The sequence below is a fragment of the Sphaeramia orbicularis genome, chromosome 20, assembly GCF_902148855.1.
Source record: "Sphaeramia orbicularis chromosome 20, fSphaOr1.1, whole genome shotgun sequence".
In the NCBI taxonomy this organism is placed as follows: Eukaryota; Metazoa; Chordata; class Actinopteri; order Kurtiformes; family Apogonidae; genus Sphaeramia; species Sphaeramia orbicularis.
Genome location: NC_043976.1, coordinates 9,693,970 through 9,714,389, shown reverse-complemented (window position 1 = coordinate 9,714,389; position 20,420 = coordinate 9,693,970). Strand labels below are relative to the sequence as shown.

Here is a 20,420-nt window from a genome sequence, read left to right as displayed (position 1 = left end):
ATAATGTCATAAGAATATTATTTGTCATCGTCACAGAATGAAACAGAGCTGCTAGCGGTATATTACAGTCACTTAAGAGCTTCAATTCCATGGCAATTCTATGAAAACACACCTTAATAAAAGTCTCAGAGAAATGGTTCAAAAAAATGACACAATTATATGCAAATGCTACATGACAGGAACATACTTTAAAGGAGCATTTACTGAAGTAAGAGTTGAAATTGTAGTTCTGAGCAAAATGAATACATTCAGCCAGTTTTTTTTTTGTAATAGTAAAATTACATGGAAACGGTGTAAGACCTTAGTGTGAGCAGGTTTTTACTGTTTTCGCTCAGAGATGGATGCTGTTGCTTGCAGGTGTAGATCTACGGGTTGTTCTCGATGGGAACATTTATCATGTTTTGACCATGATCAGAATGTGTAAAGAGATAAGGCTGTTAAGGATTTACTCACCTTGACGATTTCAAACCTGAAACGATCAAATTCCTTTCCCTTCCGGGTTAAGATAAAAAATAAGGTACGTTTGCTTTTTGTTTATTTTTTTTGTAAACTGCGGCGCTAAAGGTTGAACATTTCCACCTGAGGACATGATGAAATGCTGCTGCTATCACTCACTCTCTTTTGTAAACAAGACAATTCACTGTCATTTTTGCAGCAATTCAGAATTGAAACAGAGCAGCATTCCATAGATGCAACCATGCATACATAATATACAACGGAAAGCCTTCACTTCAAGGACAATGGCTTTATTAATTGAGAGGAAACAGTGCATATCTCAAAAACTTAACCTTCATAGAATGGATTTGTGTACTACACAACACGCTGCCTCACTCATGGGGAGAGGGCCTCTCAGATTTATAATGATGCACTCAAAAAGCAGCCAAGTGCAATCTATAATTAAAGAACTCGGTGGAAACCTTACATGCTAATAGTCTTTTTTCCAAATGCTGTTAATATGCTTAAGCATTTGGAAGTATTTGAGGACACCACAGAATGATAAGCGAGTCATGGAGGGGGGGGGGGGGGGGGGTAATATATCACCAGAATACATTTAAATCTGTAAAAGGATTGTAAAAAACAGTGTAATAAAAGTTTAATAATGAGTTGGAGAAGAGCAAAGTAAAGTTGGAGCAAAAATAGCATTTTAGTTGATTAGTGGAAATTGTATTCAATCACAGTAGATGTTCCGGAGCAATTTTCCCTAAAGGTTAAGATGTTATGTAACCAACAGTTCACCTGGTAATTAATGTGTGACTTTACATGTTGCATTTTCACCGGGAAATGACAAAACCTGCTTACGCAAGAAAAAACACTGCGCACAAAGGGTACGTGAACCCTGCTTCATGTTTGTTGTGTGTAGGTGTATAGATTAAAAATGGCAGTGTTTTGAATTCTTTAAATCTCCCTCGCAAAAAAATAAAACAAGCAATGAATACCAGCAGCAGAACAACAGAAAGAGCAGTGGCCTTTGCAATTGTTTTTCTCGCCCTGTGCATGAGTTTCTGCATGCATGTCAGCACAAGAGGGGAGTGCATGACCTTTTAGGGGCTGTTTGTAAGTGCTACTCCGGGCCGGCCTCTCAGATGCACCACTCACTGACCCCATTCACTGTGGGAGTTAGGACCTTAGCCTCGGGGTAGCATGGGCTGATAAACTGGGGTTAAAGGTCCTCCTCCTGGAGACTCAGGCCTCCCTGAGGGCTGGGGCATTGCCAAGCCCCAGGTCTCCCTCCAGCAGATCCTCCTGGTGGTCCGATCCAGAATCACCGGCCTCGCATACAGGGGGGTCCTCTGTTTTTTCCAAATCGCAGATAATGTCGTCTTGTGCAGGTGCAGTCTCACACAGCTGCTCCTCATCCTAAACGACAAAGATGCACTTTTCAGTTGTCACTTCTCCAAACAGCCTTTCCTTTTATGTTCAGATTATCGCAGTATGTAACGGTATATATTAGTAACACAGGAAGTCTTACTGCACCTTGTGGACATAGGGGCTGCTGAAGAGTCTGGCAAATATCCCACACCATTGTGGCAGAGAGTCGGTCAGCGGCGGACCACAATGGGTCAACGCAGGTTTTATATATCTGTGACCTTGTTAAAGCATTGTGCCAAAACTGTGTGAGTGTGTAAGAGTCCACGGCAGTGAACAGCACAGAGGAAAATAGTGCATTTTTAGCCTGTTCCAAATCTGGCTTTGGGTCATGACTAACATTTGCAGCGGAGCCAAAACACATCCTACGAGAGGCACTTTGGAGCTTCTGTTAAAACATGCAGTTGTACCGCTTCATAAATGTACTTTACAGTTTTACACATAGGGTTAGAACACGGGTGTCAAACATACCAGATGAATTTGTGAAATGAAAACAACTACACTGAAGATATTAATGATAAAGGATGTTAAAATCGTTTTAGTTCAGGTTCCACATACAGACCAATATGATCTAAAGTGGGTCAGACCAGTAAAATGCTCACAATCACCTATAACAGGGTTTCTACAGGTATCAGCAAACCTAATTTAATGGTTTTTAATGCCCTTTTTAATGCCACTTGAAATAAATTTAATGTCCATGTCCAACTGCAGATACAGTTTTATACATAGTTTTATGATGGTTTACCAGGTTCTGAAGAGTTCCTCCTCTTACCACTTCTGCTGAAACTTTCATTTTCCCATTTTTCTGACATTTGCTAATATTCCCTCCACTCACACAGTATGAGTACGCTCACAGCACGTTGCATTCCAAGCATCCAGTGTTGTGACTTCATCTATCAGCCATAAACAATAGCCAATTAAAGGGTTCTGCCTGTCAATCACACTATATTTTCGATCAAAATTATTAAATGTTTATATAATCAAAATAAATCGTGAATAACAAAGTATATTTTCCCCATCGAGTGTATTTCATTTTTTAAAGCCTCTGGACATTGAATTTAATGCTTTTTAATTTAAGTTTCCACAAAATCTATTAATGATTTAATGCTTTTTAATGACCCGCAGAAAACCCTGTATTAATAATGACAACTCCAGTTTTCTCTTTGTTTTAGTGTTAAAAAAAAAAAAAGGGAAAATACATGAAAATGTTTACATTTAAAAAATATCCTTTCACAAAAAATGTGAATAACCTGAAAAAACACAAACAACCTGACATGTCTTCAGAAAAATAGATGTAATTTTAATAATATCCTGCCTGTTACTAAATGTTTTATGTATTGTGATCTGTTAATTGTAATGTACATGTATAAATTATAAACTGAGGCATCATATTTGTTAAAATTGCACTTATTTTTCTTAAGAGATTTCAGGTTGTTCATGTTATTCACATTTTTAACCCTTTCATGCATAGTGGTCAGTTATTCTCCAGCTGTTCCCTTATATATTCATGGGTTTTGTTGTTTTAGTTGCATATCAGCCAAAACTGGACACTTACGCACCATCCCATACAGTGAAATTCATACCATTAATGTAACCTCTTGATAAACTTGATCTGCAGTAACATGATTGGGTGTAAATCAGTTGCTACTTGTTATTAGACTGTAATTAACAGTTTTCTTAAAGAAAAAGTTTTTTTTTTAATATTATCTCCATGAAGTGAGTAAGAACTAGTATTAGAGTATGATAAAAGGTGAGAAAACAGATAAGCTGCATCAAAAGTGCTTTTCTTTCTTAGCTTTCACACAGTATATCACTTTCTGATATTGCATTTTAACCCTTTCATGCATGAATTATGAGAACCTTGGTCAAGATTTTTTTTCTGGAGGGTTTTTATACCTCCTTTGGCATAAAAAAAAAATTGTGATCGAGTTTTTTTTTTCATGGAGTTACAAAAATGTCCATGCATTTAATTTTTTAAGTAAAGAAATATGTATTTAAAACCCAGTATCAGAAAGTAAAATGAAAACAATGAAATAAAAACATTTTTAAGGCTGCTAATTTGTTTTCTCACATTTTACCATACTCCAATGCTAGTTATTACCTCATATAATATGCAAAAAAAGAACTCTTTTTGTCTAACAAATAACAACTGATTTACACTTAAACATGTTACTGCAGATCAGGTTTATCAAGAACAGCAAAGTTATAGTAATGGTATGAATTGCAGTGTATTATGGGACGTTGCATAAGTGTCCACTGTGTTGGCTCATATGGAACTAAAACAACAAAACCCATAAATATACAAGAAAACAGCTATAGAAGAACTGTCCACTGGAGTGACCACAATGCATGAAAGGGTTAAATACATGTTTCTTTGCTTCAAAATTAAACACATGGTGTCCAAATGAGTGGACATTTTTGTAACTCCATGAGAAATAGGTTCATTTAAAAAAACAAAAAAAAAAACAAAAAAAAAACCTCAATCTCATTGTTTTTTTGCCATGCCTAAAGAGGAATAAAAACACTCAGGAAAAAAAAATCTTGACTAAGGTAACTAATAATTGACAAATAAAGGGTTAAAGGATAGTTTGTAGATGTAAACATTTTCATCATGTAATTTGACTTTTTTCACTGTTATTATTTTACTGGTCTGGTCCATTTGAGATCATATTGAGCTGAACTTGGCCCCTGAACTAAAATGAGTTTGACAGAGCCTAGGTTAGAAGATCAAGGTATAACATATTTAACTGTTACTCAGTTAAGTTCATCACAGGTGGAAGACAGATTTTGTGAATGTTTTTTATTAAGGAACAAATGTGGGTGGACAAATTAGGCGGTCAGAGTCGAGTGATTATGTTGCAAAAAAATTTGTTGATGTGAGTCATTGTTTTTGGCAGAATAATACGTCATACATAGAAACACAGAGTGTTTATCTGAGCATTATCTTAAACAGAAATTATCTTCAAGAAATGGGAAATATACACTTTTTGCCTTGAGTGTTCTGTTAACGTGTTTCTCTGGTTAAAACAACTAACATTTTGCAGTCGGTGTCACATTCCTTATACAATAAATGGGATGTGTCATGCTCTGTACACAAATAAAGCACGCGTCACGTCAGTTATCATTTCCCTCAAGCACTTTTCTGTCATATTACCTGAAATTAACCTCTGCTGCTTTTTTAACAATGCGAGCAAAAGAAAAAAAAAAAAAAACACCCAACAGAAAGTGAGTCTCTTCCACCAGGCCTGAACAATGACACAGCCCTTTTCACATTTCACTCACATCACTGCACCGAATCCAAGCACTGAGATGCAAGAAATTTTGCAGTTCCATTAAGAATACTGCTCCCTTCGTAAGACCATTATCAGCTTAGTGTCAGTAAATGCCAATGGCACTTCATTTACTGCAGAGAGCTGGATATTAGTCATTCAAGCTTGAGGTGCTGGTGCTATTTCTGTTACCGATTACTAAAATGTTATCATATTTAATCTACTAGCTCATGTCTGCTGGAGAGCCGTCTAAAGTAATAAAACCAAATAGGTCACTAAGGAAAATTACATGCTGTAAACAAGCAGAACAGATAGATAAATAAAGATTTGTAGTATTAGCTTGTATCTGATAAATAAAAAGTCCTACTGTTATTGTCAACAGGATGGAAATAAGAGGGGTGTTATGAATGCTAATGCAGTTTGCGGCTTTTTAATGAGTGTAAGTGGTGATAAAAGACGATACGGTGATCAGCGCTGACAGAAGAAATAAAGACTGATTGGGTTTTACAGTTCAGCGAAGCACATTTAAACCCAACACCTGTGATAGGAGGCTATCGTTTGATTCTCACAATCACATACCGTGCTGTTCTTTTCAGATACAGAGGCGCGGTGGTGACATCTGATACTGTAATAAAATGAATACAGCGTCCTCTCCGTTACATTATCTTTTAAATAATAGTTTTCGATTAATAATTAGACTTCGGCGGGATATGACGCTTTGCTTGTGCTCCTGAAAAACACAATACTTAACTGTTTCTAGTTAAAAATAAGCAACCTTTGTACCTGAGAGCCTGCAATGAATGGGCTTAGAAGTAGCTTGCAAGTACACAATACCCTGGCATAAGCACAAAAACAAAAGAGTGGAGGAAAATGATCTAAAATGTTATTTGGCACCAATTTGTATACGCTGGTGCTGTTATCAGCAAAATGCAAGTAGTGGGAATTACAGGCATTATTCTGCCAGCTAACAGGATTTATTTATAAATGTTTTCAATGAGGGACACAGAGAGAGGAGTGTGGTTATTACAGCGCTGGGATGAGGGGACAATAACAACTTCCTCGAGACCTGCCAGAGTGAGTTGTCCTCTTACCTCCTGTTCTACGTCGGCATAATACTAGATACCAGTGGTAATTATGGCTGTGAGAGCTGCGTTCTCATACACAATGGTGTTACAGTTGTGTGTGTGTCTCTGTGGGGCTGAGTGGACTGTACTGTATGAGTGGGAGAACATGCTGAGCAGTATTGTGGGGCGAAGGCCAACTGCCGCTCGGGTATCGTTCCCGTCCTTCATGTCCTACACGTCACCTTTAACTGACCTCTCACCAGTAGCACAGTACATGCTTTAAGTGCTGTATGTTCATTCAGCTTACATACTCTAGCACTTACATATATAGAAATGCTTTTATGAGCTGGTATCATCTTGTAAATGGAAAAAATTATTAGACCACCCCTTGTTTTCTTCAATTTCTTGTTCATTTTAATGCCTGGTACAACTAAAGGTACATTCGTTTGGACAAATATAATGATAACAACAAAAATAGCTCATAAGAGTTTAATTTAAGACAGTGGTTCACAACCTTTTTAGGCTCGTGACCCCATTTTAATATCACAAATTTCTGGCGACCCCAAACATTCAAAACGGAGACTTTTATTTTTTTTTGGCTAAAATTAATTTGTTTTTGCTAATGTAATAGTTTGTTATACTATGTTGCAAATAAAAGTTAATTTTGGTCCACATTTAGTCTATATAATGTATATTATTATGGACGGAGGCAGAAAAGCCAGGTGTAGATTACTGCACAAAGTGAGAATTTTATTTTCCTTGTTCAGGATATGTACAGTCAGTCCAGCTTGGATTTACAAGGCTGACAATTAATACTGAACAAACAAGAACTCAAACTATGAATTATGAAAGAGCTGCAGCATCTGAAACCGACCACAATGAACATTTGAAAGACAAACAGAACCACAGTGCTTCAGTTTCAGCTTCAGAGTTTGTCATATCTTTTAAGTGTGATTGTCTATCAACTCACCACACATTTTTTATTTGTAAGTTTTTATTTTTCCTTAATTACTAGAAATTTCAGGTGACCCCATTTGAATTCCAGGCGACCCCACATGGGGTCCCGACCCCAAGGTTGAAAAACACTGATTTAAGAGCTGATATCAAACCACTTTCAATGTTTTTCTTGATAATAACCAAAATCATTTAACTTCTTACATCAATATCTATGGCATTGTACTGACAAAAACAGTGCTTTTAGGCATTCCATGTTTTCTTTTCTCTCTGTTTTAGTCACATGATACACACAGGAGTTAGTACTTGATTGCATAACCATTGTTTTTGATGAATTTTGAGGAAATAATTTTTTCCGCAACTGTATAAAGTCTTTTTATAGACAAACCTAACCTACAGTACATAAAGTCCAAAATGTGCCATCCTAAATATTTCTACATGTATTACAGTATTGCAATCCAACCTTTGGGATGAATTAGTGAAATGCCAAAATTACACCGAACATATTAATAAACAAGAATTTTAAGATCATTTTAGTTCATAGGCTACATAATATTGTAATCTCAAGTGGGTTGGACCAGTAAAATTCTAACATAATAACCTATAAACACTAACAACTCCCACTTTTGACTTTGTTGTAGTGCAAAAAAGTAAAATTACATGAAAAGGTTTATATTTACAAACTATCCTTTCACAAAAAAATGTGAATAACCTGACTAACTAGAAAAGCATTCTGAGAGTGGTGAGACTTCTGCCAAGGCAGATCAGTTGTGTTGGAACAAATGTAACAATTTGTTCCTTGTGCCAGAATCAACATTTCCTGAAAATTTCATCAGAATCCTTCCATAACATTTTGAGTTATCTTGCTAACAGACACGAAAAAAAATTCAGTCCCCAGTGACATAGTTTTAAGTTCCAAGTTAATAAAAGCTGAATTTTCACTTTAAATATGAGTGCTTCTAGGAAACTGGGTACATTTTGATACCTACCACTTTGCCAGCTTTTTAGACCCAATAATAAAAGAGAAATTTAGACATATTTCCCCCCAGGATGTACCTAATGATGACCTCAGATAAATGTCAAAAAAAATTATACTCTTGCTCTGAGCCATCCCAAAATTAATGAATTTTTAATAAAATATTTGAGCCAAAAAAAGGACCAAAATTAGGCTAGGACATGAAAAGCTACCTAGGTGTCAGTGCATTTATCATGAAAACATGGCTGTAAACGGTCTTATATACTGTTATAAATAAAGACACTGTGTTAAATTTGAGAATCCTAGTGTTTTTTTCTAATCCAGACATGTGGGTTTTTCATGAATCTCAGTCTCATTCCAGGTTTTGTATGTAACCCATCGTGTCCACTTGTGTTACATGCAGAACCTGCCCATTTAAATGCATATAAGTCGTGAATGATTTTGCACCAGCAGTCATTTTTGTGAAACACTCTGCCTTGCATAATTAGTTCAGTTCCCAAAATGTACCTGTGAGAGAAAAAAATAAATAAAAAATAAATAAATAGTGGCATGTAATTTTCATGTCCTTTTCACCGAGTTACATGCCGATTTTTGTATTAAATATAATGTAAAATAATATAAAAATGTGTTTTATCTGAAAAATAGTTTCTCTTTTACCTCAGTATTTATTTTTAAAACAGACCCAAAGTGCTTCCACACTTACTTCATAATATTAGTCTACATATGGATTGAATTTTTAGCCCCCATGTCCTGTTTTTAGGGATCAGTTTCATAGAAGCACCCATTTATAAAAGTCATAGCTGCACATATGCACACATATTTATATCAACTATATAATAATGTACAATGAAAAAAGGCATCTGAAATGATGGGCCTCACATCAACATGTATACACAATTTGTGTCTCCTCCTTCTAGCTGTTACTGTTGTATATCATTGTTCTGTTATTCTACTTTTTATGTGATATATATAAAAAAAAGTAACAGCCAGAAATGTAACTACCATGTCAGACCATGTTTCATCCCAAAACCAAGCCAACCATTCAATTTAGCCACCACACATTTCCTAAACGCGGGTGGCCTCTGGGATAGCAGCCTCAAAAACAAAAACATCAGCTGTCAGCCCTGAAAACACAGCGCACAAACCACTTCAACGGGAAAGATCAAACAGACTTTGATGTCCGTCAAAATCAGCACTTAGAGTAAAACGCTCGTCCTAATGAGGCTTAAAGCCGGGCTGACAGGGAAACGGCTAAGGAAGCGACAGTGCACCCTCAGGATGAGACACCCGCAAGACGAGTTGAGGCTCAATTACCTGGCAGCGGGATCCAGGCTGAGGCTCCTCTCACCTGGTCCACATCAAAGCAGCCATAATAAGACTTTTTTTTTCCACCACCAATGGGAAACACAGTCAGAGCTGTGCCTTTCATCCCGCTCAGGGCTCCTGTCATCTCCACTCTCTCACTCATTTACATACAAGTCCAGAAACCTAGTGCACACATGTTGTGTCAAATGTGCAAATTAACCCACTATGTAGACTTTCAACTATAGCCACAGGGTGGGCATACTTCATGTAGTTACTATGGTTACAGAGATTGCATTGATCATGAGCATGCAACGCTTCAGTCGACTCAAAAAAAGTGTTGCAAGTAAAATTTCAGCAGAATGCATTACTATGTGTGTTACTTCCTCTTTGTCTGTAATGAGAAATGTTCCAGTGGAAAAATATGCTCATTAAGCCTCTTTTTAGGCCAGACAATGGATGTAATTCTATGCAACATTACCTTCTGCTTCTCAGAAGATCCAATGGTAAATTAGAACTAAACATTGATTAAAAACGCCTTCATCATCAGTTAAAAACTGTACAAACTTTTAATTTGTTTTCTGCAATGATCTGTTGCCTTTAGGAAGTAACTGTGATGGGTAGATGTGAAGTAGCTTTTAGGTCGATAGTCTTAGAAGTGACAAACTATCCATAGTTCAGAGTTGCGCATAAAATGAATTATGTTGGAGTGGCATTGAATTAGCTATAGCTTTCTTAGTTTGATTTGAGTTGTTCGCACAGTGCAGATATTGATAAAATGACAAGGCAACATATAAGTGATTCATTATCTGAGCCTGCTTTATCCTCACTAGGGTCGCTGGAGCCTATCCCTGCTACATATGGGGTACACTGGACAGGACTGGATTTGTCGCCAGTTCATCGCAGGGCTGACATATAGAGACAAACAATCACTGTCAGATTCACACTTATGGGCAATTGAGATTAACCAGTGCATGTCTTTGGATGGTGGGAGGAAACCGGAGTACCCGGAAAGAACCCAAGCAGACATGCAAATTCCACACAGAAAGGTCCCACCCCCATCGACTAGTGCTGGAATCGAACCCAGGACCTTCTTGCTGTGAGGCACACAGTGATGAAAGTGAGAAAAGAAAAAAACCCTGAACTTTTCTGAATGACTTCAATGAGTAACCAACCTGGTTTGCTTGTCTTCTGGACATACTGCGACAGAAAATCGCCATTTCTATCAGTTTCCTTGAGCCAGGACCACTTGAACCTATTTTGATTCCTGCCTCACATTTCAGTTTGTCCCCACGCTGAAGGATGACGAATTCTGACGTGATTTTACAGTATATTAGACGAAATACATTGGCAGTAAAACTCTCAAAGCGAATCCGCCATCTTGTCTCCAGAGACGCGAAACGGACCACGTGCCATCGACGGACCAATCAGAGCCGTCAATACAAGTTCTGTGTTGTAAACGAGCATCTCATTGGTCGAGTCGAATGGAGAAGAAAGCAATATGGCCACACCCATGAGACAGACCCAAATAAACATAATTTACACTTTTGTGAGTGATTTATGCATAATTTTCCGGCTAAAATATTGCCAAACCAGACGGAAATGATCCGGACACGTTTAATTTACCAGAACATATGCTCAGTTTTCGTAAAAAAAATGGATTTCTGGCAAAAACCTTAACACTTTCATCACTGGGAACAAGTGCTATCCACTGCCACCTGTATAAATTAATGTGACTTAAACATGATGATGCTGCAGAACTGTACACTTAAGAAATGTTCTCTATCCAGATCTCCTTAAAACATATATGACTACCTGAACATGACTAAAGGAACATGAATAATTTACTTTTTCAATAAATTCTCCTTTAGTGCTCAAGATTTTCATAAAAAAATACCCAAATAGCAAAAAATACAGAGAATCTAAGCTTTTTAATGATATGTTAAATGCCTATATTGGCAAAAGTTGTGCTTATGACTTAATGAACATTGAGGGTAGGGGCTACAAATAAAAATATATAACAATCTTCAGTCACATTTTCTGCTTTTCATGGTAGTGTGATTGGGTTTGAAAATTGTGTTTGATTGGAAAATGTATTCCTGACACTCATACAACTTCCAAGACAGTTATCAGTAATATGAGGCACTGCGTTTTGTGGTAGCTTGGCAGATATTATCGCTTTATGTAACAGGAAATCTGTGAAAAATGGTGGTGGAAGCACTATGTTGTGAGAAGGCGTTTTAGCAGCAGCAACACAGATACTTGCAATTATTCAAGTAACAGTAAAAAGGCAAATGTGGAAGAACATTTGCTTAAGAATGTTGAAGATATTTACACAAATTAACAGCCTAACAAATGCTTTGGAAATCTTAAAAACACTGAAGGGTGATGTTACCAAATGTCTCTCAAGAAAGTATTTTGTTTTGTTGAAATGTTATTTTTTAGTTTTTAATATTTGAGTGTCTAGTTTTTACTCTCTTAACAAAAAAATCCATTAACAGAGTCCGGTCCTCTAAAGCAGGTGGTGTAAAATTGCAGGTATAGAGCATTTCAAGCCAAAGTGAGTTGTAAATTGTTTGCCAGCACTATTTAACTATGCATTTCTAATAACTGTATTTCACTTTAAATGCACTTCTGGTAAAAAAAAAAAAAAAAAAAAATCTAATATTAAAACATTAACACATTCATGCATTAAATGAATTCTCGAAATGGGTGTGTTACTGGGCATACATTTCATTGTTTTTCTCTATCTTCAGGGAAGATAGGGTCCATAAAGTAAAATGATGTGCTCCTTTCAAACCACCAGGCCAGGTCATGAGGCCATTAAGTGGTAAAATTAGATTAGCTGAAACTTAATGCAGCACTGCCAAAAAAAAAAAAAAAAAAAAAAATGCCAGTACAGAGGAAACACACAACTGTTCTCATACCACAAAATGATTAAACTACAGTAGCTACTTATGTCAACACAATACATATGTTAAATACGTATGAGCACACATACATACAAAGAAAAACTGTAAGAACATGTGTACTTGCATGGAAAAAATCAAAGTTCGTTATGTAAAGACTAAACTTGCTCATTTGTTAATATGAAGTATGCGTCCACTGGTTAAGTCATGACGTCATGTAGGTCCACTTAAGTTCATTAACTACAGACTGGGTCACAGAGTCCATAAAACACATCCCATGGTAATGTAATGGTAAAGAGCAGAGGAAGTGGATGAAGTTTTTTAGTGAAGTTATATTACTAATATAATAAACAATAATTGATACTAGCTAATGCAGCACTGCCAAAAAAAAAAAAAAAAAAAAAAAGCCAGTACAGAGGAAAGACACAAGTGTTTTCATACCACAAAATGATTAAACTACAGTAGCTACTTATGTCAACACAATACATATGTTAAATACGTATGAGCACACATATGTACAAAGAAAAAGTTTTAAAACATATGCACTTGTATGGAAAAAAAATCAAAGTTCGTTATGTAAAGACTAAACTTGCTCATTTGTTAATATGAAGTATGCGTCCACTGGTTAAGTCATGACGTCATGTAGGTCCACTTAAGTTCATTAACTACAGACTGGGTCACTGAGTCCATAAAACCCATCCCATGGTAATGTAATGGTAAAGAGCAGAGGAAGTGGATGAAGTTATTTAGTGAAGTTATATTACTAAATTAATAAACAATAATTGATACTAGCTAACGGAGCACTGCCAAAAAAAAAAAAAATGCTAGTACAGAGGAAACACACAACTGTTTTCATACCACAAAATGATTAAACTACAGTAGCTACTTATGTCAACACAATACGTATATTAAATACGTATGAGCACACATACATACAAAGAAAAACTATAAGAACATGTGTACTTGCGTGGAAAAAAATCAAAGTCGTTATGTAAAAGACTGCACTTGTTCATTTGTTAATATGAAGTATGCGTCCACTGGTTAAGTCATGACGTGATGTAGGTCCACTTAAGTTCATTAACTACCGACTGAGTCACAGAGTCCATAAAACACATCCCATGGTAATGTAATGGTAAAGAGCAGAGGAAGTGGATGAAGTTATTTAGTGAAGTTATATTACTAAATTAATAAACAATAATTGATACTAGCTAACGTAGCTCATTAGCTCACTAATGTTACTTCCCACTGTATCTGCCAAGTCAGATATTTATGGATACCATCGGATACAGAATACAGCTTTTATGAGGCATTTCACATTTTCACACTTCATGTTTCATTTGTCTGCCCTTTATCTGCTTTGTCCAGTACAGGGGGAAGATAAAGAAAGTAATGTTATATGTACACAATGCTGAGCATGACATGAAGCGATGCACTGCTGTAAACACACCAAATCTCAATCTAGCCTACTGCAGGTAAAATATTGAATTATGCTGTGTTCCAGGCCGGTTTTTGAGCCCGTAAGTCACGACTTCAAACTGTGACTCAGGGCTTTGTAATGTTCCAGGCAAGTCACGCCAAAATGCCTGAACGCAAGGAATTGTGGTAGGTAGATGTAAACAAACCAGCATGGCGGACCGTACGGGGCTTAAGTTCCTTTGCAATCATTTCTATCGCCAGAGGTACTTGTTCCTTGTTTAATGGAGGGAAACAGAGGAGGAAAAACAGCGTGTAAGGCAAGAGAAGCTGTTATATCTTTTATGTTACATTATTTGTATATTTGGATACATATTTGGTATTCATTTAATCTGGTCCTAACACTAGAGTAGCTGCTGATTATGCATAACATTTGTGGAAATAACGTCAGAGCAACACCTAGTTTTAATAAACAATTTGGCATAAACAATGGGGGCCGCCGTTGTTGTTTCACGGGCTATATGACATCAGAACTCAGAACTGGTAGTACATCGATCTAGTACGAGTTCACGGGTGGGAAGTCACGGGTTTGACTGCCATTCCAGTGCATTGTCACCGGCAGAAGGTTAGAAAAACACAAGTTACGGATGGCCTGGAACGCAGAATTAGTCTCAGTAGTTACCTCTATACATCAAACACTAAAAGCTTATATTTATTAAAAAAAACCAAAAAACTCAAACATGAACTACTAAAGGAAATACAGGAATGCGGATGATTGTTTTGACTCTCGTGGGCTAGGTTGCTGTAAAGATAAAAGTTTAAATGTTTTAAGGTTTATGTGTTGAGATGAAATGTTCAGTTTGCTGATCATAGCAATGAACTGTAAACTTGTTTTTATTTACGTGTGTATTTTGTAACTGTATCTGTATTGTAACGGACCCCAGGAAGAGTAGCAACGACAATGGTGGAAGCTAATGGGGATCCGTATAAACAATAAACAATTAGTCTCAGTATTCAAGTTAAATAAATGAATTTAGCCCCTTCTTAACCCTAAGTGATACCCACTAAAGAAATGCATTACATGTACATTATTTACTGTATGAACCAGGAAATGAGATTATGTCAGACTAAACAAGCCGGTTATGCTAGGAGACAATTGTCTGTTGACGTTGACCAACAATCTCAGTTTCCTACATCGAGGATAACAGCCTGTTTGCTGATGTCTGTAATTGACTAGGGTCATTTTTTTTCCCATTAAAAATCCTTGAATTCTTAAGCTGTTCAGTGTCCCCCTTCTGCTCCTGTATAGCAGCAACAAAATGAAAGGCTAGCAACCGTTAGCTTAGCAGAGGCAGCTACACAAGACGCATTCTTTACACAAGTAGACAGTAGTGTTTTAAAGAAAATAATGGGCCAGTTCAAACCATTTCCTTAAAGGTACAAACTCTGAAATGTACTCAAAGAGTTCTAGACTCAAAAGTTGAAAGCATTTCTACATTTTTTACCAGCTGTTTTTATGCTAAGCTAACGGCTAAACCTTCCTCTCTTGTCATTCCTGTCTTGCTATGTCTTTTACATTAATACAGCTGTCATCCACACCTTTATTTACCAAGGTGTCATATTTTCTTTATTTTATTGTGAACAATGTGAACAATAATGAAAAATAAAGTATATCAACAATCTCTCTTGAATGCAATACAAAGAACAGATATTTGTGTTAAAGAGAGGGAGGAGAATCAAATTTGTGAGAAAAACGCTTGAGAGAATGCAGTGTTTTCAGAATATTGCAAAGAAAACAAGTTTACATTCACATAAGAAGAATTTTTTTTTAAGTTAATGACAGAATAACCCTGATTTTAACCATCATGAAATTCTCTCCGTGAGTCTTACACATTACTCTTGTTTTGTGCGATTTGTAGTGAAAAAATGGAGCCCTGGTTTATGGCAGTGGTTCCCAACCTTTCTTTGCTTGTGACCCCATTTTAACATCACAAATTTCTGGCGACCCCAGACTTTCAAAACAGAGACATGTTTTTGCTAAAATGGATTTGGTTTTGATCATGTAATAGTTTGCTATACTATGTTGCAAATAAACGTTAATTTTAGATGACATTTAGTCTATATAATGTAATATTATGGATGGAGGCAGAAAAGCCAGGTGTACATTACTGCACAAAGGTAGAATTTGATTTTCCTTGGTCAGGATATGTACAGTCAGTCCAGCTTGGATTTACGAGGCTGACAATTAATACTGAACAAACAAGAACTCAAACTATGAATTATGAAAGAGCTGCAGCATCTGAAACCGACCACAATGAACATTTGAAAGATAAACAGAACCACAGTGCTTCAGTTTTACAGCCTCAGAGTTTATCATGTCTTTTATGTATTGGGATTGTCTCTCTCAAATCACCATATATTTTTATTAGTAAGTTTTTTCTTTTTCTTTTTATCAATTACTAGACATTTCAGGCGACCCCACGTTGGGTCCCGACCCCAAGGTTGAAAAACACTGGTTTATGGCTTGATCACATTCCAGTTATTAACAGGCATTTTGAGTGCTTTCTTAACTCTGTCCAGAGCTGTATAATGTATGTGGTGGTCTTGAAGCGTATAATATCCCCAGACATGTACACCATAAACAGTAGATACCTATAGCCTTCGCATCTAAAGCAGGTCATAACCTTCCTGCTTATTCCTGTGTCTGACTGTCTTTATGTTCCCTGAAATGAAACCCATTGGTATTTTACCTTGTATAGTACTGCTCCACACACCAGTGCTTTAACTATTGTGTGTTCACGCAGATGTGAAAGTGCTTGGTATAAAAAGGGAGCAATGAAAGGATACTTGTAGTCCAGACGGCTCCAAAGGTCCGGAGTTGTATCTGAGCTCCCTGTTGCAACCTGTAGACCATGAGAGAACCACTGTTACTCATCGGCACACAGAAACCCTCAGGGGTGGATACATATGCTGCTTGATGGAAATGCTGAAAATCTGCACCCCTGACGGTCAGCGGGGCCATATCCAATGACCTCCACCTTTACAACTGGGACTTCAGGCCTAGTGTTCATGTAGGAAAATCCTGGTCTCCAAAAAAATTAAGAGTCCCTGGAGGTCCTACCCTGTTACGTTAAGACCACGCCTCCAGCTGTCGCGTCTTGGACAAGGTTACATTGAAGTATTTCCATAAGAAAGAGCCCTGGAGCCCGGCCCTTTCCTCTCCAGCGGGATCCTCCTCCAGCCTTACTGGCAATGTCGTCTATTCTGTCTGCCCTTCTGGCCTCATAATGCCAGGGAGCTGATCAGACCTTGTCCCATTCACGGCGTGCAGATAAGAGCCAGGTCAAATAAAAGGATGAAAGGGGGGGATGGAGAGCTGGTGGGAAACGGCAAGGGGAGGGTGGGGGGATGTAAGTGGGCGGACGTGCCCACAAAACAAAAAGGCACATTCAGAAGGCCTCTCTGTCAACAAGGATGTGCTACAGGCTGTCATTTAGCGGTAAGCAAAAGTGCATTTCCTCTTCTTCAAACCCCTCTTCACTTTGAAATCAGACAATATTAAACAAAAGAATCAAGATTAAAGGATGATGTGTCAGTGTGAGTCAGGATATACTGTAAATCCTAGACGTCTACAGTAAACAGAAAAACACTCACAGGCCTGTAATTTACCAGTAGTGCGAGAAGTATTCACATCCTCTATTTAAATAAAAGTACTAAAACCACACAGTGAAAACATTACACTACAAATAAAACAAAACACATTCAGTACCTTAACACTTAAAGACCCATAATCATTTTTGTCACAACTTGCAAATGGCTTTTTTTTGTCTTTCCCAAGTGATTTATCACCATTTATTTTAATATTATTATCTGCATTTTGCATTTTTCAGTAAAAATCAGGTATTTTCTACAGTTAATTTACGGATCATGTAAATGTTCAAGTAAATTCAGTGGTTATTATATCAAATCAGACAAAAAATTTAAGTTAACATTGACTTTTTCAACAAAATATATCATTAAATGAACAGAAAACAAGCATCTCCAACCACCATCATTTGTTATTACCTACATGAGTGTTACTGGTAAATTAATGTTGCAGGTGATGATAGTGTTTCCATGTTCACTACGGAGCCTCTAAACATCCAAATGGGTCATATCTGATGACCAACAAAAGCTGACAAACTGCCTTTTACAAAAATTATTTACATATATTGAGTTTTTATTTGATATTAGTGGGACATCAGTTATCAAACAGTTTAGATCAGTAAATGCTTTTAGTCAGCGGTGGATGTTTGGGTCGTTATGGGTTAAGTAATAGCACCATAAACCTCTAAAACTTCAACTTTTTCATGAGGTCAGAGAAACAGTTTCCTGTTTACAGCTTTTAGACAAAGCATTTTTCAGAAAAACCCTCAAGAATTTTAAAGTTTATTTAACTTAAGGAAATGAAGTTTAACACATGCGGGAAAGCATTTGATGAGTAACTGTTTTTCCTGGAAAATAAAAGTAAAATAAAAGGTAAAAAGTGCATTTACCTCTGAAATGTAGCATAGTAGGAGCATACAACAACATAATTGTACATGTTGTATTGAAGGAATTTAATTACCCCAAATTGTAAGTTAAGATATGTATTCCAAACTGTTGAATCCCTGTAAAATACTGTACTTCAATATTGATATAGTATTGGACACTATTGTTATAATTACAAACAGCTCTTAAGTAAATACGTTTTTGACTGTCTTCATTACTTTCTTACATAATCATTTCCTCTGACGTCATGCAGCTAAGGCTACGTTTAGATGGTAATGATCTGAACTGAAAAAACAAAAGTGGTGTTGTGTTCTCACTTTTAATTCCGTGTTCAGACGTGCCTTTTGGAGCAAAAATCTGCATGTAGACGGACACGCAAAAGTGTGTGAAATTTATTTATCAATGTAGTGTGTATGCCATGTGGATAGGTGGCATCACCACCTCCAAGACCAAGCGCCTGCGTAGAACCGTTCTACTTCTCTTCCTGTTCTCTCCTAACACGAAACAATTACAAAACAGGAAACAGAACAATCGTGATGATTGCTGAAACAACTCTTGGATGTAAATTAGAGCGGCTTGTGCAGTGGTTCCCAACCTTTTTGGGCTCATGACCCCATTTTAACATCACAAATTTCTGGCGACACCAGACTTTCAAAACAGAGATATTTTTCTTGCAAAAATTAATTTGTTTTTGATCATGTAATAGTTTGCTATACTATGTTGCAAATAAACGTTAATTTTAGATGACATTTAGTCTATATAATGTATATTATTATGGACGGAGGCAGAAAAGCCAGGTGTACATTACTGCACAAAGTGAGAATTTTATTTTCCTTGGTCAGGATATGAACAGTCAGTCCAGCTTGGATTTACAAGACTGACAATTAATACTGAACAAACAAGAACTCAAACTATGAATTATGAAAGAGCTGCAGCATCTGAAACTGACCACAGTGAACATTTGACAGATAAACAGAACCACAGTGCTTCAGTTTCAGCTTCACAGTTTATCATGTCTTTATTGTATTGGGATTGTCTCTCTCAACTCACCATATATTTTTTATTAGTAAGTTTTTTTCTTTTTCTTTTTATCAATTACTAGAAATTTCAGGTGACCCCACGTTGGGTCCCCACCCCAAGGTTGAAAAACACTGGGCTAGGGCAACTTGAAGGTCCGTCACAGGGAAATGACCTGACATGTTGTTGCTTTCCTGTACTGGGACGTGCCTGTGATGTAAACTCTATGTGATGAGAAAATGCAGTTTTGTATTTTAAACCCTTTAGATGATGACGCGAGAGTAGAGCAATTTTAAGATTTCCACTCTGGAAGGTGGTTTCACTTTTTTGCATTTTAAACCCCATTGCCGTCTAAATGAAAGGCACATCTGATCAAATATTTTGTTGTTTTCACCTGAGAGTGTTGTTGTGTAAACTGGGCCTGACATACCTTCCAACATGATACATGTGTACTGATTTAATGTTTATACAAGTGTGTAAGGTACATAATTTTGATTACTGTGAATAAATGAGTCAGCGCAGGTACTATGACATGATGATCGATCATTTGGAATGAAAATATAGCTGCATATTTCTTTTAAATAGCAAATTATTTCTACAGAGAAATCATTAACGTCATGATTTAATTAACAATTACAGACAGTGTGCTTTTTTCTACTGGCTTATCTGTCATTTTTCATTACAAATTTTTCAATTAGCTCTGCATTTTTCATGTTCCTCAGGTTCAATATAGTTAATGGGACTGATGACCCATACCTGTTGGTATGAAGTTGAACAAATTAAAATGCATTCAATGCAAAAAGGGGTAAACACTGTAGGAATAAGCAAAGCACGTAAATTAATGATTACTGAACAGCAAGGTGTTGTTACCTCTAAAGAAAGCTCCTCTGGATTTTCATCTGCATCCACTCCCACTCTGTAGATAACAGAAAAATACAGTCACACACAGATTCAATATAATAAAAGACAAAGATGAGACAGATGTGGAAATCTCAGGGGATTTAGACGAGTCCAGGACTGAGTGTTATTTCAGAATGCAAGTGAAAGTCAGTGCTAAACATGGCTCAGTTTGAACATGACCTTTCAAACGGTTTCATCAAAATCAGCCTCGTATTACACA

The 20,420-nt window shown here is 36.8% G+C and overlaps 1 long non-coding RNA gene across 1 annotated transcript; it reads right to left on the bottom strand.

Annotated features, from left to right (window-relative positions):
* Window positions 1-1,800: 1,800 nt before the first annotated feature.
* LOC115410940 (uncharacterized) lies at window positions 1,801-20,219 on the bottom strand. The gene is made up of 4 exons (XR_003934153.1): window positions 20,171-20,219; window positions 16,601-16,656; window positions 1,975-2,080; window positions 1,801-1,857 (listed from the first exon to the last, which is right to left on the bottom strand). It is a non-coding gene; the product is annotated as an uncharacterized LOC115410940 (long non-coding RNA).
* Window positions 20,220-20,420: the final 201 nt, after the last annotated feature.